Source organism: Macaca fascicularis, chromosome 14 (assembly GCF_037993035.2).
Source record: "Macaca fascicularis isolate 582-1 chromosome 14, T2T-MFA8v1.1".
NCBI classification, from domain to species: Eukaryota; Metazoa; Chordata; class Mammalia; order Primates; family Cercopithecidae; genus Macaca; species Macaca fascicularis.
In genome coordinates this window covers 122,951,974-122,974,462 of record NC_088388.1, presented here as the reverse complement: position 1 = coordinate 122,974,462, position 22,489 = coordinate 122,951,974, and the positions used below count along the sequence as shown (strand labels likewise).

Sequence of the window (22,489 nt, the reverse complement as noted above, 5' to 3'; positions counted from 1 at the left end):
CCCATACTGAGGCAGGAGAATAGCCCAGGAAGTTGGGGGTGAAGTCGGGGGTGAAGGGGACCTGTTGGACGTAGGCTAGCTTAAGCAATAGCGAAAGCAAAACCTGCAAGATAGCAGCAATAGAACACACGAAATAAGGGCGTAAGCAGCAAGTTGATGAGGGAGTAAGCAGTGAGTTGGAACATGTAATATAAGGCAAGTGAGTTGGAATGACTTGTAGCAATTTGGTTGTGAGAAATAAAAGTAAAGATGAGCAATTTGGTCAGAAGGGATAAAGTAAGGTTAAGCAAGGATGAGCAATTAACTTATGAGAAATAAAGTAAGGTTAAGGCACAATGAGGGAAAGGCAAGGATGAGCAATTCATTTACAGGAGAGAAGGTGAGGGTAAGCAAGTGATGATAAAAACATGTAAAAGGCCATGAAATGTAATAAACCAGGGCTGATACCTCTCATGGGTCAGCCTGATCCATTGCAGATCATACTGTGCTTAATAAACCTTTTGCTGCTTTGCTATATGCATGTGTGTCATGTCCAATTCTTTGTTCATGGCACCAAGAACCTGGGATTTCACAACATTAGCCAGTAACAATACCAGATGGAGATGCTGAGCTGATATACTTTCCTATCTACCTACTATTTTTTTCTTAAGTGTCACCCTCATCGATGGTATGCCAGGGAGGTGGATGCTGTCTGACAAATTCACTTTTTTCTTGCCTTCTCTGAAGCAATTACATAGAGTTCTTTCTTGTTTCATTAGTTTTATTATTTATAACTACATTAAAAGACAGAAGGGATGACAACAATTGTGGACAAGGTAAAGTTGTAAAAATCTCCAGAATTTTTCAGGGTTCTTTTAAGAGTGGTTCTTATTCTGGATTTCTGGCCTCACAACTGTAATGGAACTGCACACCTTCTTGCACCAAGGTTCTATTCTTACAGATGTTTACAGATGGATTAGGCTCACAACTCTATCCACCTTTCTCAAATCCTACCAATATAATGACAATACATTGGTCAACTTACATTTTGTTGTAATAGAATTGACATTGTTACCACCTTATTCATGTCCACAATCTCTGTGGATTGTGATTGTGATTAAAAGTTTTACAATGATATTCTTGGCAAAAGAATAAAGTGCCATGTATAATGAGTGTCAAGATTTTCTGTCTACCTAGCTGTGTAACAGGGGTTCTTATTGAAAAAGAGATCTAATACTTCTTTTAAAAAGCAAACAAAATTATATGGCACAAATTTGCCTGATTGAGATTTATTCTTGTAATATGTAAATTTGACTTTTTTTTCCTCTGACAATAAAAAATGAAATCTGAGGCCCATGCTGTGTGCTGCATTTTTAACAAATCCCTTTACATTTAGATCTTCTTATCTTGTTCTCCAGATGAAGAAATGATACGTGACTTGCTCAAGGTCACACAGCTTATGATGCAGGGCCTGATTTTTGAAACTATTGTTCGTCCCACAAATAAATTGAAAAAAAGAAGTCTGGGAAGAAAGAGGACTTCTGGGGAGTTATTTCAGAATGAACTGGAAGGTGGGGGTTGTATGGGAATGATGGTGCCTTCAGCCAAAATGCCTACAGCACAGAGATGCTCCTCAAGGCTTTGATCCCCAACTAGAAAAATACACTTGCCTCTGCAAAGGTTTGATTTTAAGGTAGGGTAAACAGGGTGAGCTCCAAAGACATGTTTCATCCAGATCTTTTAATAATAGTGATAATTTCCTGAATGGTGAGGCTGAGGAGTTTGGGTCAAGCCTTCCTGAAAAGGCATGTCACTATTTCCATAGTAGTGTACGTACTGTACAGGCCTATTAGATAATATGCCTTCATTTAGAAACAAAAATAGTTACTCATAACAAAAAGAATAGAAAATAGGCTCCACACAGAAGTTAAACTGTCTATTGCCTATTACTGACAGTGGCAGGAGGCAGAAATGCCTAGGCAGATAGGGGCAGGTCCCTGGTTGAAACCCTACCTTCAAGCCAAAGACAGTTTAAAGCTTGAAAGCCAAGCTACAAGTGAAATCCATGGACTGGATTGAGAACCTGTCTTTCTTTCTAGTGCACTTTCCTCTGATTGATCCCCACACTTCATGTATTTTACATTTACCTACCCTTTCCCATTTGATTTTCTACACTGTTTTCTGCCCACCTTTGAATGGTGTCTTTGCTTTAATCTTTTTTGCATACTTACAAACCAATCAGCATGCACTCCCCATTCTGAGTCCATAAGAAGCCCTGGATCCAGCTACACTGGGAGAGAAACCACCAGAATGCAGTGGTGGGGGGCCACCTCCCCACATCCCCCCTTGGCTGAGAGCTGTTCTGTCACTCAATAAAATTCTTCTCTGCCCATCCTCACCCTTTGAATTATCAGTGTAACCTCATTCTTCTTGGACATGGGACAAGAGCTCAGGAACTGCTGGATGTGGGTACGATCTATAAGATAGGCAGGCCAAGTGGGTGGGGTGCCTCTAGTGGCAGGACACGAGCTGAGTAAGGCCCTGGCTTGGGGTAGGGGGTGTCACAAGCCATGGAGGTCCCCAGTTGGCAAAGTGGTTGAGAAAAATCCTGCATCATTACTACCTTGAATGAACTCAGGGCAAGATGCCCCTCAAAGGATATATCATAGGTAGGGGACATGATTAATTATCATTGTAATTTTTATATTTATACAAAGATACCATAATTTTTGAAAAGTTCTAAAACATTTTGTGAGAATAGCCTTAGAAGATGATATTGCTGGCTAAGTACTTTACTTCTATGTGATTAAAATTATTGGTGTTAGAGTGAAGAGTCAAGTTTTTACATTCATTAGTATATTTATCTCACTTACTTAATTTTGTTTAAAACTTTTACTCCTGAAGCAGAATCTGAATATCTATATTTGCTTCTATCTTTCTTTTGCCTACATTCATTATAGTGCCTGGTTAAAGAGAAACCTTATAACTGTTTGGTTTGGATTTTGCTTTAAAGCACATATTTTAGAAGTTCATGTTCTAATAATGACATAGAAAGAGGTGTATAAAATTCATGTCTATAACCACCCAGTACTTAAAAAAAAGTAAAATGTGATTTGCAGGCATGGAATTACTTTGTGATCTAAGTATTGTATTATAGTCACCAGCACTCTCTCATGGAAAATGAATCAGCAAATAGCTTGACTTAGTTCTGTGAAGTCAACCGGCTTATTTTATAGGTTGAATTTCTTGTGTTGACATGGCAAATGTAATTGATTTCACTTTTTAATTAAAACCACTTCTAATAATATTTATAACTAAAGTTTAAATTAAAGTTTATTATCTTTTAAAATTAATATAATGAGGCCGGGCGCAGTGGCTCACACCTGTAATCCCAGTACTTTGGGAGGCCAAAGTGGGCAGATCACTGGAGGTCAGGAGTTCAAGACCAGCCTGATTGACATGGAGAAACTCCATCTCTGCTAAAAATACAAAATTAGCTGGGAGTGGTGGTGCATGCCTGTAATCCCAGCTACTCGGGAGGCTGAGGCAGGAGAATCACTTGAACCTGGGAGGCGGAGGTTGTGGTGAGTCAACATGGCTCCGTTGCACTCCAGCCTGGGCAACAAGAGCCAAACTCCATCTCAAACAAAAAATTAATGTAATGAGAAAATTAGATATAAAATAACTTTCGAATGTATAAGCTTATTTTAAAATTATTGAATGCTTATAAGTTTTATATGTGTACTTTGGTAAAGATATAGATATTGTCAAATACTTCTTTCTTATTTGTTGTATCATAGTTTCTCCATACACACAATTAAAACTGGAAAACCATACTAATATATGTTAAAGACATATAAAACCTTTCTTTTTTTACATAAAAGCTTAATTATATTAATTATATATATTTTAAACACAGATTTTGTTGCACAAACTTAAAAGGGCAATATCCCAAGGTTTAACTTTCAGGAAAAACATTAAATTAGAAATTATATTTAGAGATTCATGAAATGGTACCTATTTACCAACCAAGTTCATTTCATCACCCAAAGGAATTGAAATGTTATCAGGTCCTGGATTTGACATAGCACCAAGGCTGACTTATTAATGAAAAGGTTTTGAGGTACTGCTTTCCAAAAGTCTCATTCTTTCTCCTTTATGAAAATACATTGGGACAGAGCTTTCTAACTATCGTATAACAGATAGAATGGCAAAAGGGGTTTGAGGTTAAGGTACTGAGCCTAGGATAATCAGGTTGGGAGTTTCAGTCTGGTTGCTCTGGCAGATTTAGCTTGGGAAGGGCTCCTGGGTGGTCAAGAGTAAAGAAGTCTGATGTGACGGCACACCACGGCTTTGGTAGGAGCAAGAGCAGTGAGACAAGATAGCACTCATTGCTCCACTTTAAAATCCCAACCAAAGAGATGCTTCACCCCTGGATACCAGCTACAACTGTCACATGCAGAGGGTAACAGAGCTTATTGTGAACAAGAGGCCCAGGGGTTTGCTGAAGAGGTTGTCAGGTGCTCAAGAAGTACAGTGCCCAGCCTTAAGTGCTTCTGTCTGTGGTCTGGTCTCTCTGTTCCCAGATCAGATACTTCTGCCCATTTCCAGCTGGTGTATTCTGTTAGTATCATCCGTTAGCATGACTGGTCTAAAAATGCACAAGTTTTCTGAAAATTAGGGTATCTTTGTTATTTGGAAATATTAAGCAAAAAAGTGAAGCTGGTTCCAAACTGATTCAAAATAAAATTTGTCAATGAAAGAAAAGACTATTTGCTTTGTTTGAATGGGATTTCAATTTTAAATATTTGGCTATTTTTTTCAAAACAATTTTAAATTCTGTTACTTTTACATTCAAATTTGTTGTTGGTGGTGATTGTAAATATTTGTTAGTTATAATTACTAAGAATTCTCATACAGTAATTACAAGCTTTATTCACAAACCTGATAGAAAAAATTACTTTCCAGAAGCAAGCACAAATTTTTATTGACTGTTATGAAGATATTTTATTTGAAAATGTTATCTAATAAAAGTAAAATAATTATAATTCTGATTTTAAGTGTATTTTGGGTTTTAAATAATTTACATTAATATGGTACATACTGAAAGGACTCTGTTTCCTTATTTTATCAACAAATTTATCATATGCATTGAAATGAATTTCCCAAAATATTCATTTATAATTTAATGAATAATGAAAACAGTCAATATAATCACTACCGAGTTGATAAAGTATTGCCAGACATTTTTATTAAGTATTTTTCACTACATTTTTCCCCAAGTGTTTGTTTAGGTCTCCAACACCTAATCCAACAATATGAGATAGTTAAGTTGTTAAATAGCTTAGTCCAATTTAGGGCCAGTGGACTGGGTGCGCTCACTACGTAGTTCAACTTTTGTTGATAGCCAAAGAAATACTTGTATATTTAGCATTCAGAAAGTGAGGTGCTGTATATTTCAGTTTTGTGAGTTTTTGTAAGTCTCTTTCCATTACATATTTGGTAGACTTTAACATTATACAGAATCATGTAAATAATGTACACAGGACAGAAAATACCTAGAGGAGATTAGATAGCTACATATATTGTCACAGGTATTTCCCTCTGAATTTTCCTGTGTCCCTTTGATTCACCTTCTTTTAATTCCTATAACTGAACCATTACACTTTGTCCATTCAAAATATGTTAATAGCCTTTTTTTTTTAGTTTGTCCGGGACCTTGCTTTTTATTAATTATCACTATACAACAGTTTCATGCTGGACTTTTCAAAAAGAAGCTGTTGGAGAAATAATACAAAATAATGGTAAATATATACAACCTAAAATAAGTTTCCAGAGCTGAGGAGTTTTCTCCAGCTTCTGTTGGGCTCATAGTTTTGCAAGCACTTAGAAAGATTCTTTTCTTCCCAGATTTTCTCAATGCACATTATTATTTCTGTGTGAACTGGATCCATCTTATTTGCCTAAAATTAATGCATTAGTCTTCTTAGCTTATCTGTTTATTGAGCAACTCACAATTATCTCTCTCTTTTAAAAATGTTTCCTCTTCCTAAGTTGCCTCCATCACTGATTTCTCATTTCTAATGTTCCGACTCAGGGAATTCTCTAGTCAACCCTTGATTTGGAAGGACAGTCACACTGGCTATCCTTGAATTTTAGTGAGGTGGGCCTTTACAACCTTGGTAATCAGGCTCAGCAAATCTGAGGCATTTTGTGATAATGCTTTTCAACTGTTCACCCTTGCCAGACAGAGGATAGCAACCCTGGGCTTGAACTTTCAATGGCTCACTCATAAGCAGGAAACCTGGTTAGAATGGAATATATATAGAGGGGGCAGAGCCAGGAAAAGGATTGAGAAAAACCAGGAATACTAGGCTGGTCTTGAACTCCTGGCCTCAAGCAATCTGCCCACCTCGGCCTCCCAAAGTGCTGGAATTACAGGTATGAGCCAATGTGCTCAGCCTGTTTATTTCTTTTTAATTGGTGAAAGGTATGTTTTCTAGGTATAGAAATCTAGGTTGACAGTGTTTTTTTCTTTTAATAATTTAAAGATATTGCATGACTGTTGACTGATTTATTCTGTATTGACAAAAGCCCTGTTTTTACCCTTCTCTTCATTATTTTGTATATAATATATTCTTCCCAAACTCTTACCCACCATCAGTTGCTTTTAATATTATTTTCTTTATTATTGGCTTTAATCAATTTGATTATTATGTACTTTGGAGAAGTATTCCTCATGTTTCTTCTGCTCAGAGTTATTTTGAGATTCTTGGAGCTGTATAGGTGTGTAATTTTCATCAAATTTTGAAAAATATTGGCTATTAGTTATTTAAATATTTTTTATGACTCTACTTTTTTGGGATTCCAATTACACATATATTGGGTCACTTGAAATTGTCTCATAGTTCACTAGTGCTCTGTTGATTTATTTCAGTCTTTCTTTCCTCTTTGTGTTCTCTTGTTATGCTCCCAAGTTCACTAATCATTTCTTCTGCAGTAATTTTCTGTTAATCCCATACTGTATATTATTTATTTTAATCATTTTATGTTTTATCTCTTGAAATGCTTACTGGTTTTGGTAATCTCCTTCATGTGTTTCACTAACATGCTAATTCTTTCCTCCAATTTCATAGCCATATGGGATATATTGGTAATAGCTGCTATTGTCTATATCTACTAATACTAGCAATGTGTCATTTCTGGATATTTCCTACAAATTGATGTTTTCCTCATTATGGGTTAAATTTTTGGTGTTGTAAACGGTATTGCTTTTTAAAAATGTCAATTTCCAATTGTTTATTACTAATAACTAAAAAAATTATGCTATATTTTGTGACCTTGCTAAAATACCTTATGAGTCGTCATAGTAGTAGTTTTTAGACTTTTGGGGATTTTAAAATATAGGCAATCATGTCATTTACTAATAGAGATAATCTTATTTCTTCTTTTCCAATCTATCTGCCATTTATTTATTTTTATTGCCTTATTTTACTGCCTATAACCTTGAGTACAATATTAAATAGCAATAGTGAGAGTGGAAATACTTTTCTTGTTTCCACTCTTAGGGGTAAGGGATTCATTTTCATCTTAAACTGTGAAGTTAACTGTAAATGCCCTTTATCAGGTTGAAGAAGCCCCCTTCTATTTAGAGTTTTTCATGCTTTTTTCCCCAGCTATTTAGATGTTCATATAGTTGTATTTTTTAGTAGTCTTTTTTATGGTGAATTATATTGATATACAGAATTAAACCAGCTGGGCATTACCAAAAATAAAATGTACTTTCCATGATGTATTTTTGTTTTATGCATTGTTGAATTCAATTTGCTAAAATTAAAAAAAAGTTTGCATCTGCATTTATGAAGGTTATTTTTTTTTCTTATAACTACTTTGCTGCTTTTGTTATCAAAATTCTTGTCTATAAAATGTATTGCAATGTTTTCCATCCTTTTTAATTTTTCAAAGAGTTCATGTAACCTGAGTATTATTTCATCTGTAAATGTTTGGTAGAATTTAAGAGCAAAGCTGCATGGGTCTGGAGTTTGATTTGTGGAAAAGTTTTTAACTGAAAATTTAATTTTTATTTATTTTATTTTATTTTATTTGAAACAGAGTCCTGCTCTGTCACCCAGGCTGGAGTGCAGTGGCATGATCTTGGCTCACTGTAACCTCCACTTCCCGGATTGAAGTGATTCTCCTGTCTCAGCCTCCTGAGTAGCTGGGACTACGGGCGCATGCCACCACAACCAGTTAATTTTTGTATTTTTAGTAGAGATGGGGTTTCACCATGCTGGCCAGGCTGGTCTTGAACACCTGACCTCAGGTGATCTGCCCCCCTGGGCCTCCCAAAATGCTGGGATTACAAGTATGAGCCACCATTCCTGGCCTGAAAATTCAACTTTAAAAATATATATAGGGCCATTCCAGTTACCTACTTTTTTTTTAGTGAATTTTGGCAGTTCGTGTCTTTCAATAAATTTATCCTTCAATAGTGGTCAGGTTTATTAGCATAAATTTAAAAATTACAAAATTTTCCCTTACTTTTCTTCTGATATCTATGGGATTTGAGGGAACAGCTTTCATTTTTCATATTTTAGTCATGTGTGTCTTTTTTCGTTTTTATCTGACACGTCTGGTTAGTGGATTATCACTCTTATTAATATAAAAAAGAAAACTTTCAGGTTAATCAATTTTATACATCTTTCTTTTCCCATTTGATTTTTTGGTCATTTTCGTTATCATTTATTGTTCTGCTTGTTTTGAATTTAACTAGGGGTTCTTTTTGTAGTTTCATAAGGTGAACACTTCAGTTTCTAATGTGACACCTCTCTTCTTTTCCTGTGTAGGCACTTAGGTGGCATAAATTGACCTGTAAGTATTCTATTTCAACACATTACACATATTTTGTGTTTACATTTTCTTTTCCTTCCAAAAGTTTTCTGATTTTCTTTCTGTTGCATCTTCTGTTATTTAAGAGCTTACTATTTTTCCCTGGTGACATTTTAATCAAAATAGTCATATACCGTATAAATCACACATTTAAAGGGTAAAATTCAACAACTTTTTGTTTATTCACAGAATTGTGCAAGCAAAACCATAACCAAATTTAGAATATTTTTCTCACCCCCACCATTCCCCACATCTTTAACTCTCACCTCCCTATTTCCCTACCTGTGCCCTAGGCAACCACTAATCTACTTTCTTTTTATGTAGATTTGCCTATTCCAGATCTTTCTTTTCTTTTCTTTCTTTCTTCCTTTTTTTTTTTTTCTTTTGAGACGGAGTTTCACTCTTGTTGCTGAGGCTGGAGTGCAATGGTGCGATCTGGCTCGCTGCAGCCTCCGCCTCCCAGGTTCAAGCAATTCTCCTGCCTCAGCCTCCCGAATAGCTGGGATTACAGGCATGCACCACCACGCCCTGCTAGTTTTGTATTTTTAGTAGAGACGGGGTTTCTCCACGTTGAGGCTGGTCTCGAATTCCTGACCTCAGGTGATCCGCCCACCTTGGCCTCCCAAAGTGCTGGGATTACAGGCGTGAGCCACCGTGCCCGGCCTCTGATCTTTCTTATAAAATAAATAATAAAACAATGGTCTTTGTGACTACTTTTTCTCATCTAATGTATTTTCAAGGTGTATCATGCTTTAACTTGTAATGATACTTCATTCATTCACCACTATCACCCTTTTTCTTTGCAGAATAATATTCCATTGTGTGAATATACCACATTTTGTTTACCAAATTACTAGTTGGTAGATATTTGGTGTTTTTTCCTACATTTTGACAATTATAAACAATGGTGCTATAAATATTCATATGAAAGGTTTTATGCGAATGTATGTTTTTTGTTTCTCTGATGCATATAACTGAGAGGAATTTCTGAGTGAAATAGTAATCCTGTGTTTAACCTTTTGAGAAACTGCACGACCGTTTTCCAAAGTGGTTGCAGTCAGTTGGCATTGCCACCAGGAGTGTACAAAGGTTTCAATTCTTCACATCCTTACCAACATGTGGTTTTATTATTTTTTAAAAATTATAGCTGTCTTTGTGTGTGTGAGGTAATATTTTCCTGTGGTTTTGATTTGAATTTCCCTAATTACTAATAATATTGAACATCTTTTGATGTACTTATTGGCCATTTGTGTATATTCTTTGGAGAAATGTCAATTGAAATCATTTGCCCATTTTAAAATTGAGTGTTTTGTCTTTTTATTATTGAGTTTTAAGTGTTATTTAGGCATTCTGCATACTAGGTCTTTTAAGATTATATAATTCACAAAGGTTTCTCCCATTCTGTGGGATTTTTTACTTTCTTAATAATGTCCTTTGGGAATGACCCTTATTTTGAGGAGTTGGAAAACATTCAGAGAGTCTGTGGCTTTTTGGCTAATAAAAAAAACCCTCTATAAACATACAATGATTTCCTTTTTCTTTTAATTACATAAGGACTGTGTGTGTAAATACGAACTCAATGTATACATATATTTCACATAAATGTTTTTATAATTGTTTGAATATGCTAGGGCAGCTGATTTGATTTAAAGCTTCAAAGAGTAACTCACTTAACAGATAACAAGTATACTCTATAGTTAAATTGAATAAACACTATTTCCTATTACGAACATTTTTCACAAGCTTTCTGACTGAGGTAGAAGATGTTGGCGTCCTGCCTATAGTAGACATTGTTCCTTCCCTTCTCTCTAATGCCAGAAAATTTCTCTCATGATAGTGGCTGAAAATAAGAGATAATCATTTGACAGTCCTCCCTGCAACGAGGTTGGCTGTGTGGCATATTTCTGACTGGTAAGACATAGAAGGAAGTCATTTTTAGGCTTCTGGAGAAGACTTAGCTCAGAATAAAAAGAGAGGGATACGTGAGGAGAGTTATTCTGCATTTTTTTTTTCTTTCTTCTTTGGATACAGGTGGTTCTTGGAGCTATAACAGCTGTTTTGTGAACATAAAGTGAAAACCCTGAGGAATAAGTTCAGCAGACTGAGGACAGTGGAATGGATGAGGATGGGTCTTTGATGAGAGGGTTTAGTTGCTGAATCAACACTGGGACACTCTGCCTCTAGATTTATTGTTATGTGAATGAAATGAGCTCCTATTTTAAAGAGATTCTGTAATTTGAAGAATTTTTTTTCTAACTGATAACGTGGGTTGAAAGTTTATGTTTCTTAGAAAGTAAATAAAACGTATCATTTTTACAGATGAACATCTTGGAGTATATTCTTAATTGTTTTATGTAAACATTGAAAAGAAAACACTGTAATTTATTATGATGAGAAGGAGAGCTTGTGAAGATTTAAAATTAAATTTTATATGTAACCTCCCCTGGCTAGTGTTTTTTGTTTTTTTTTTTGTGCACTCTTACAAACTCAGAAACATGAACATTGTCTAATATTCTTTTTCCGATATTTGTGAGAAAAATAAGAAATTACACAATACCAGATGTGCTCAAAATACTTCAATTAATCAGAATAGTTCTTTCATGGCTTCTCATTAGCTATAATCTGCCTCAATTTCCTTGCTAATTTTAATCGAAACTGAATAATAGCTTTGAAATTTACACTTTGATTATATAGTTTCAGTTGTTCAGTGGGTAATGGAGAGCCATTGGAAGTTCTAAAACTAGGGAAGGCAGAGCTGCACTTTCAGAGCTTATTTTAGCAACAGAATAGGTGGCTAATAAGAGGAACTATGTGGAAAAATGCTAGAATAACACTTAGAAGCTACTGCAATTCAATAGTACAGTCCCATTAAAACCTAAGGAGTGTCTTACTTGTGAGGTGGCTGAGAGAAGGGCATGGAGGTCATTGCGTTTGTAGACTCTAAGCGTCTAAGAACTGTGGAAATTTGATTCTGAAGACTTTCAGCCAGATAACATACTTTTCATAATTTTTAAAGGAGGGGCGGCCAGGTACCCTTCTCTGTACTTAGCATTAGGAGCAAAGTAGTAAACAAATCTGAAGTGATCTTTGTCTTTACAGAACTTATAGTTTTTAGGGGAAAACAAAAATTAAAGGGGAAAAATCCTGATGGAGAATCTGCCAGAAGTTATGAGAACACAAATAATAACAGTTGACATTTACTGATTATTTATCATGTGCCAGGGGCTGTTTCTACCATTGTATTTATTTCATTTAATTGCCACCACCCAGTGAATGGGATGTTATTATTAGTATCCCTATTTCAGAAACTATAAACCTGAGAAAGTAAAAACCTTCTTTAGAAGCAATGTAAGCCATTAAAAGTTATTTTGGTGATGTCCTAGGAGAGACAATACCTGAAGTGAGTTACTGCAGTCCTTCAAAAAAAATTTTTACATAAAAACACGAAGTCTCAAAGAGCCCGCATTGCCAAGACAATCCTAAGTCAAAAGAACAAAGCTGGAGGCATCACGCTACCTGACTTCAAACTATACTACAAGGCTACAGTAACCAAAACAGCATGGTACTGGTACCAAAACAGAGATATAGACCAATGGAAGAGAACAGAGTCCTCAGAAAAATACCACACATCTACAGCCATCTGATCTTTGACAAACCTGAGAGAAACAAGAAATGGGGAAAGGATTCCCTATTTAATAAATGGTGCTGGGAAAATTGGCTAGCCATAAGTAGAAAGCTGAAACTGGATCCTTTCCTTACTCCTTATACGAAAATTAATTCAAGATGGATTAGAGACTTAAATGTTAGACCTAATACCATAAAAACCCTAGAAGAAAACCTAGGTAGTACCATTCAGGACATAGGCATGGGCAAAGACTTCGTGTCTAAAACACCAAAAGCAATGGCAGCAAAAGCCAAAATTGACAAATGGGATCTAATTAAAGAGCTTCTACACAGCAAAAGAAACTACCATCAGAGTGAACAGGCAACCTACAGAATGGGAGAAAATTTTTGCAATCTACTCATCTGACAAAGGGCTAATATCCAGAACCTACAAAGAACTCAAACAAATTTACAAGAAAATAACAAACAACCCCATCAAAAAGTGGGCAAAGGATATGAACAGACAGTTCTCAAAAGAAGACATTCATACAGCCAACAGACACATGAAAAAATGCTCATCATCACTGGCCATCAGAGAAATGCAAATCAAAACCACAATGAGATACCATCTCACACCCGTTAGAATGGCAATCATTAAAAAGTCAGGAAACAACAGGTGCTGGAGAGGATGTGGAGAAATAGGAACACTTTTACACTGTTGGTGGGACTGTAAACTAGTTCAACCATTGTGGAAAACAGTATGGCGATTCCTCAAGGATCTAGAACTAGATGTACCATATGACCCAGCCATTCCATTACTGGGTATATACCCAAAGGATTATAAATCATGCTGCTATAAAGACACATGCACACGTATGTTTATTGCGGCACTATTCACAATAGCAAAGACTTGGAATCAACCCAAATGTCCATCAGTGACAGACTGGATTAAGAAAATGTGGCACATATACACCATGGAATACTATGCAGCCATAAAAAAGGATGAGTTTGTGTCCTTTGTAGGGACATGGATGCAGCTGGAAACCATCATTCTTAGCAAACTATCACAAGAACAGAAAACCAAACACCGCATGTTCTCACTCATAGGTGGGAACTGAACAATGAGATCACTTGGACTCGGGAAGGGGAACATCACACACCGGGGCCTATCATGGGGAGGGGGGAGGGGGAAGGGATTGCATTGGGAGTTATACCTGATGTAAATGACGAGTTGATAGGTGCTGACGAGTTGATGGGTGTAGCACACCAACATGGCACAAGTATACATATGTAACAAACCTGCACGTTATGCACATGTACCCTAGAACTTAAAGTATGAAAATAATAATAATAATAATAAAGTCTGTTTTATCAGAAAAAAAAAAAACACGAAGTCTCGAAGTAGACCTTGTGGGAAATTTCCCATAAGGAAGAAAGAGAGAAAAAACCAAAAACAATGATTTCCCTTCAGAGATGAAGGTGGTGGCGATGTGGGAGTTTATTTCTGGCTCTGCTTTGAGGTATGTACGAGCCCTAGAGGGAAGGGAAAACTTGAGTAAAAGTATTGAATCCCTGAGGAAGTAAAGACAGAGCATGATGCAGGGTGTAAGTACAGTTCCCTTATTTTCTATTATACCCAGAATCTATTCCCTGGGGAGGGGGCTGAGTTAGCTTCTACCCTTTTTATAACCAAGCACATTATATCATTAAACTAATATTAAATCTTCTATATCTTACCAAGTGACTAAATGGGTAATAATCAAGACTTCATTTTTCTCTACTGCTTGAGGGGAATCAAAGTCATAATCACAAATAAAGACATATAAGAAATTAAGACTGGACAGTATGTTCTTAGAATCAAAGGAACAAAAGCCTGGACACCTGAAATTACTTTTCCAGGATCACAGGGAAATAAGAAAGTGAAAGAAGCATCAAGGTATTCCGGACCCTAAGAATGGTGAGTTTCTGAATTCTATTTACATTAGTGTTTTCTTTCATTGAGATGGAAGCCCAGGGATCTAAGATACACCATTTCCGCTCATTTTGAACAATTCTGAAACTCAAGTGAAACTGGAGAATGTGTTTGAAGGGGGAGCAGAGAATGTTCAGCGACACTAGTAGGCTCAATGGTTGCCGTATTTACTGAGCAAGTTCCCTTTTCTTGGACAGAACCCTCTTTGTCCTAGATTGAGAAGTTTTTCACTGTGACCTAGGACAGTAATGTAAACTCTCCTAGACTCTGGTCCCCTACCAGTGGATTAGAAACAATGTATTGGTTTTCACTGCATCAGACTAATTTCATTAGAGGCCAGTGTCAGTTGCTTAGGCCTCTGCCTCCAATTTTGCTTCTGAGAGAAGGGCTCAGGTGAATGAAGAAATGATGAGATGGGAAAAAAACGGTTCGGTCCTGGTCCACCCATCTCCCTTATCCCTTGTTATTTCCAGCAGTCATGTTTGTATATGGGAGCACTGGCCTTCCCTCTCTAGGGCTCCTTGGTGGTGTTCTGTAAAGGCAGATTCTGTGGGTACAGGATAGGCTAGTGTCGGGCAGCCTCACTGTGGGAAGAGCTGGGCTGTCCTCTAATGCAACCATTTTCTCCCCCCGTTTCCAGAGATTCCCTTAAAGAAGAATGGTACCCGGAAATGACTCTTTGGTGACTGAATTCATTCTGGAGGGATTAACACATCAGCCAGATCTCCAATTCTCTCTGTTCTTCCTGTTTCTAGTAATCTATGTGGTCACTCTGTTGGGAGACTTGGGCTTGGTAACTCTAATTGGACTGAACTCACACCTTCACACCCCCATGTACTTTTTCCTCTTTAACTTGTCCTTCATAGATCTCTGTTATTCTTCTGTGTTTACACCCAAAATGCTGATTAACTTTATTTCAGAGAAGAACATTATCTCCTACAAGGGGTGCATGACCCAACTTTTCTTTTACTGTTTTTTCGTTATTTCTGAATGTTACGTGCTGATGTCAATGGCCTATGATCGCTATATGGCCATCTGTAATCCACTTCTGTATCACATTGCCGTGTCTCCTACAGTGTGTTCCAGCCTTATGTTTGGTTCATACTTGATGGCCTTTTCTGGGGCCATGGCCCACACTGGATGCTGAGACTGACTTTCTGTGATGCTAACACTACCAATCACTACTTATGTGACATCCTGCCTCTGCTCCAGCTCTCCTGCACTGGCACCTACATCAGTGAGCTGGTGGTTTTCATTGTGGTGGGCATCAACATCATTGTGCCCACTGTTACCATCTTTATCTCTTATGGTTTCCTCCTCTCCAGCATCCTCCATATCAGCTCCAAGGAGGGCAGGTCCAAAGCCTTCAGCACTTGCAGTTCCCACATAATTGCTGTTTCTCTGTTCTTTGGATCAGGTGCATTTATGTATCTCAAACCATCTTCTGCTGAGTCCATGGATAAGAGAAAAATCTCTTCTGCCTTTTATACAAATGTGGTTCCCATGTTGAACCCCTTAATCTACAGTCTGAGGAACAAAGATGTTAAATTTGCCCTAAGAAAAGCCCTGAGAAGCAGGAAACTTTGATAAGCAACAGTATGTGTCTGTATGCATAGTCACAAGACAGGGATATTCTGTTTATTTAATTAAAGTATTATAGTAGTAGCCTTCTTATCCTATTTCTTTTTACTGTGGTGAAAACATCTGAGTTTTCTTTCAATTTAAATTGCGTATAATTTTTTGGAGTATATTTCTTCTCTTTATGATTTTCACTATTTTTCTTAAATCTTTTCACAATATTTTCAGTTTAGTAATAGCATTAAGGTAGAAATTTATTTCTACATTTTTGTTTTTTCATTCTGGACTTCCTTTCATCTTCTGGTGAAAGATGAGTTTTTATGCAAAGAATCAGGTAAAGTAGAACTAGGGTGACACTGTGCCACTCATATGGTGTGGGGTTTCTTTTTAAAAATGTTATTATTGTATTGATACATAATAGATGTTTGTATTTTCAGGGTACATGTGAGAATTTAATTCATTGCTGTAGGGTTTCTTATTTTCCACTCATTTTATACCATTGGAAGCTTGAATCCGATCATTTTGTTCTACTTCTGCATGTACTTTTTCTACTGGGCAGGAATATGTTCCCTTCAAAAGCCAGTGTCACAGATATAAAAGACTTCATATTGATCATCAAATATAACCCATTTTGCAGCTGCACAGGATGCATTTACCTTCTTTTGGTAGATATTTCTGATTTACCTTTGTATGCCCAAACAGCACAAACTCAGTTGTTAATATGTATGTATGGAAAGAATACTGATTCTCAGAGAAGTCAATAATTTACTTAAATTTACAGAGTTTCTTAATAAAAAAGCCTAGAATATACTATTTATTCCTAATTTCAAGTCCACTACTCTCTCTAGTATGCTTTTGGTCTACTTCATTTTATTATTTTTATTTCAGTAAATATAAGTATGAAAAATATTTCTATTTTAAAATTTGAATGTGCTTTCTCTCTGAATGATACATAAATCTTCCTCCAAGTGGTTGCTGCTTTGTTTTTTGTTTAGAAAAACAATTGGATGATTCTTGTTGTTGGGACAGATCCGGCCTTTGAGGCTAGCATAGTTGGAAGATGATTGCTTCAACTAGGGAGCTGAATTTTTCTACAACATCAAAAAAAATTGAGATGTTTTCAAGGTCTTGTAATTCAGAGAACAGGATCAGGGAGAGAAAGGAGCCCAGCAAAACATGACATTTAGGCCAAGACCCAAAGACACAAATGGCAATTCAACAAGATTTCCCTTTGTAAAGAACTATCAATGATGCTTTAGATACCACATTGCAGTATGAATTCGTGTCTGTGCTGTAAAGCGCTGTAATTGTTGTATACTGCTCATTAAATCTTTGATAAAATTTACCATGCACAAAGATGGTACATTAAAAGTGTTCTGGCAAATGTTAGAAGAGTTATGGTACATTTGTGGTAAACTGTATAGAGAGAGGAGCATAACTTTAGGAGCTATTCTAGTGAGGGGTAATTGAAACTCAAGTTAGAAAGAAGGAATCTAGAAGGAAAAATAATAGATGAATGAAATCCCCTTCCTATGACTCTCCTCTCTTTTCTGGAAGGCTCTAGAAAAATTAAGGAGATAAAAATTTCTCTAGATAGGATGAAAGCTTAAGTTATTTGACTTTAAAGAAAGGTTAAAACCACAGGTCTTGAGGGCCCAGGAACAAAATGATCATACCCATTTTTATGGGCTTTCAAATATTACTCCCATATGAATTTTAAGATACAAAACCCTCAAATTACTGCTGGGAGATTAATAACAATTTGAAGGAAACATTAGGTGATGATGTTTTTAAAATAATAGGATGTTGGATTATTTTTACTTTGAGAAAATAGGTCTAACGATGAGCATCTCAAAATTCTTAATCTGATTTATCAAATAACAATGTAAAGATTTTGAAAAATAATTATGATCGCATTTATTATTTTACTATTTTAAAAGTCCCCACTCAATATTTAGTAATTGGGAAACGTATCATATGTGGTTTGTTGACTTGGTTTTTTTTTTTTTTTTAGATGTTAGGCATTGCTAAATCCTTGACTTTTGATTTTAAAACAGCACTCATATCTCATCCCCTGACCCCAATATCAACATGCTTGATTTTTTGCTTAACAAGTCCTATTTATATAAAATATTTTATCCTGCTTGGAGCTTTCTTTCTGCTTTTTATCCATTTGTTTTGTGTTAGCTTTAAAAAATAGTTTTCTTTATTGAAAAAAGAGTGTTTTTAAATAAGTAAATAAGTCTGTGCTACTTGAGACCCTTTGTAGAGATTGCAGAGGTGCATCCTTTTAGAATATATTTTATTACTATTTCAGGTTTAGCCTGGCTACTAGTCTTTCATTTGATGAGCCTCAAAATACCAATAAAATGTGCTTCAATAAGAAAACAACTTTCATTAAAAATAACATTCATATTATTTTGGAAAAAAAGTTGTAAAAGTTAAGGGTGGGTGGCAAGGTTTTAATAGAGACCATTTAGCTGATATATTTTTAGTTAGAACATTTAAGCACTACGTATCTATTTGGACTTCTTTCAAAAGAAAGGAATAAGTCAGAGGAACCAAGTCAGGTGTGTTAAATGCAGAGCATGGAGCAATCCTTTGTAGTTTTTGATTCTCATTATGGAACAGGTGATAAAAGGAGTTATGAGAGCAAGCATAGTACAGTACTAGTATAGTATAGTATACTAGCATAGTATAGTATTATTGGAGTTGTCACAGCTGAGTTAAACAGGTAAGTAGTATTATTCTCCTATGTCTGTGTACTAAGAACAAGGTGTTTCTAATTCAGTGAGAAAGCTTAGACTTTTTGTGTGATTACACAAAATGTTTTTCTTGGTTAAAGACCAGAAAGAATGTTTGCTGATAACTTGCTGAATTTGTTTAATGTGAACTTTCTCTAAGCAAGCTGCTAATGCTACTCAGGGTTATGTTTGCAGTGAGTGTGATCAGGGTAAAGTCTGGTTAAGGGGTGGTGAAAACCAGAAGTAGAAGAGGCTTTGTGTTGCACATCCCTTTACTTCCTCAATCCCAAATTTATTGAGTCCTATCATCCACTCCTCTTATACTGCCCCCTGTGTGTACACGCACACACAATCCTTCGTAGATTTTGTGATGGTGAAATAAGAAGGTGCCTAGCACACAGATATCCACAGAAACAATGATTCGGCATCCATCGATGAACAAATGTGCTTTTGTGAGAGATTTGTATCCAATCTTCATTTATCGGGTTTCGAAGACATGGTGGAGCCCAAGACCAAAGATGTTGCTTTGAGAAAGCAGGTTCATGCCCTGGTGGCAGACTCATTAACCATATTCCTGGATATAGACTGGAAACATTCGTTTAGCCTTGCGAACTTAGCTCCAGCTCTGCTTTGTCATGGTCCTGCTACCCAGTCCATCTTCCAAGAGACTCTGGAGGAGTTATGCTCATGTATGCTTTCAGTAACAGGCTGGGCGAACTTGGACTAACTGCAGTCCATGAAGCAGCACTAGAACCTGGCTCAATCCTTTCTCTGTCACAATGTAAGGACATTCATACCTTGCAAAGACCTGGTCAAAGACATCCCCATCTCTGCCCCTGGTGGCAATCCTTGCTATCTTGGTCCTGATTGTGGAATCTGAAGTAGTCCTGTGGCTTTGCTCTATCCCTGCTCTATCATGATCCTGAGGCAGCCCTGCCCTCCCATAATCACAGCAGAAGATATGCTTTCTTGTGTCCTAGTAATAGGTCTGCCAAGCTCAGACCTGACCGCAGACTCTGAAGCGGCCTCATTTCCCACCTCCAGACCCATTCTACACAGTCGAGGGGATGCCTGCCCAGGCACCCAGCCAGGGATCCTCTGAAAACCACATCTATTTATAACGCATTCATAAGACAAATGCACCATAAGTCACATGACCTGACTCTAGACCTGCTGGACTGTGATTCCAGAGGTAGTTTTATGAATCTGGGGACACAGTTGGGACAGTTTTTAACCTGCCAAAACAAGTCTGTATGTAAAAACTTGAAGTATTTGCCTCTTTAAATGCACAGACACCAACACAAGGCCACACAGATCACAAAAAATTAAGCAGACTTAACACCATCAAAGGGGACTAGTAAAGCTCCACTATCTAACATTAAATAAATGGGGGTTTATGGGCTACTTGATGAAAAAATATTCAAATAATCATCTTATAGGGACTCCATGAATTACAAGATGACACATAAACAGCAAAACAATATAGGAAAACAATACACAAATAAAAGAGGAAGTTTAATAAAGAATAGAAATCATTAAAAAACCCCAAAATCCTGGACCTGAATAGTAGAATTACTGAAATGATAAATTTAAGCAAAAGTATCAACAGCAGATTATATCATGCAGAAGAAGGAAGCAGCAAACCTTTTTTTTTGAGATGGAGTCTTGCTCTGTCACCCAGGCTGGAGTGCATTGGCACAATCTTGTTTCACTGTAACTTCTGCCACCTGGGTTCAAGCGAGAATCAGTAAACTTAAAGATAGGTCATTTGAAATTATCCAGTTAGAGGAACAAAAATTCAAAAAGAATGAAAAAGAATACTGAAAGTATATGTGACTTAAGAGGCACCCTCAAACCAATATATACCCTCTGGGAGTACTGGATAGAGAAGAGAGAAAGGGATTAAATGCATATTTCAAGAAATAATAGCTGAAAACTTTCCAAATCTATTGAGGGCAATAGACACTTTCATTCATTAAGACCAAACATTACCAAATAGGTTGAACCAAAGGAACCATATGCCAAGACACATTTAAATTAAATTATAAAAATTAAAGGCTATCATTGATGGGCATTTCGGTTGACTCTAGGTCTTTGCTACTGTGAATAGTGCTGCAATAAACATACACATGCATGTATCATTATAGCAGAATGATTTATATTCCCTTAGACACATACCCAGTGATGGGATTGCTGGGTTAAATAGTATTTCTCTTTCTATTAATAGATCCTTGAAAAATCGCTACATTGTCTTCCACAATGGTTGAACTAATTTACATTCCCATCACCAGTATACACCATGGAATACTATGCAGCCCTAAAAAGGAATGAGATAATGTCCTTTGCAGGGACATGGTTGGAGCTGGAAGCCAGTATTCTCAGCAAACTAACACAGGAACAGAAAACCAAGCACCACATGTTCTCACCTATAAGTGGGAGCTGAGCAATGAGAACACATGGACACAGGGAGGGGAAAAACACGAACTGGGGCCTGACTGGGGCCTGTGAGCGGGGTAGGGGGAGGTAAAACATCTGGATAAATAGCTAATGCATGCAGGGCTTAATAGCTAGGTGATGGGTGATAGGTGCAGCAAATCCCATGGCACACATTTACCTACGTAACAAACTTGACAATCTTGCACATGTATCCCTGAACTTAAGATAAAATAAAATTTAAAAAATCAAATGCAAAGAATTTTGAGAAAAGCAAGAGAAAGTCATTTGTCACATTCAAGGAGGACTCCACAAGACTATTGGCGATTTTCTTAATACAAACTTTGCAGGTTAAGATATAGTCAAAGAAAATATTAACCAAGAATTACTTGGTTATATACCGAAAATATTAACCAAGAATTAACCAAGACTTACTCAGGGAAGTTGTCCTTTAATGATGAATGGGAAATAACTTCTAGACAAACAAAAATTGAGGGAGTTTGTCACCACTACACCTGCCAAAGACTGCTAAGTATTCTTCAAGTTGAAAGAAAATGATGATAAACAAAGTAAAAATCTAACTGCTAAATACAAATATAAAGAAAGGAAAAGGATTGTAAAACTTTAATGGTGGCATGTAAATCACCCTTAACACTGCTATATAAAATAGAAGACTCAAGTAGTAAGAAAAGCTATAACAACATACAGTTCTTCATGCAAACACAATATGGAAAGAAATAAAATCAGATGGCAATAACATAGTGTTTGTGTGTGGGGGATGGCAAAGTATAGAGTACACATACAATTTAAGTTTTATTAGCTTAAAACAGACTGCAGTAAGTATAAAATATTTGATGAGAACCCTGTAAAATATACAGTGGATTCATAAAAAATTAAAATAATCAAAGCACATCACTACAAAAAAATCAAATCTCAAAGAAACACAACAGGAGAAGAGAGAAATAAGAGAAACACAAATTGGACAGAAAACAATAAAGAAAGGCAAGAGTATGTCCTAATCTATCAATAATTAATGTAAATGAACTAAATTCCCAAATCAAAAGATACAGAGTGGCTAGATGGATTTACAAAAGCAAGACTTAATTACATGCTATCTATAAGAGACTCACTTTACATTTCAGGACACAAAGGCTGAAAATTTAGGGGTGGAGAAAGATATTTTATTTAAATAGTAACCAGAGAGCAGGGGTGGCTGTACTTCTATCTGACAAATTAGACTTTAGTCAAAAAGTGTCACAAAAGTCAAAGAAGTCATTGTATATGACAAAAA

The 22,489-nt window shown here is 36.4% G+C and overlaps 1 pseudogene; it reads left to right on the top strand.

Moving 5' to 3' along the window:
* Positions 1-15,101: 15,101 nt before the first annotated feature.
* On the top strand, positions 15,102-16,030 carry LOC102115658 (olfactory receptor 8B3-like; annotated as a pseudogene).
* The last annotated feature ends 6,459 nt before the right edge of the window (positions 16,031-22,489 follow it).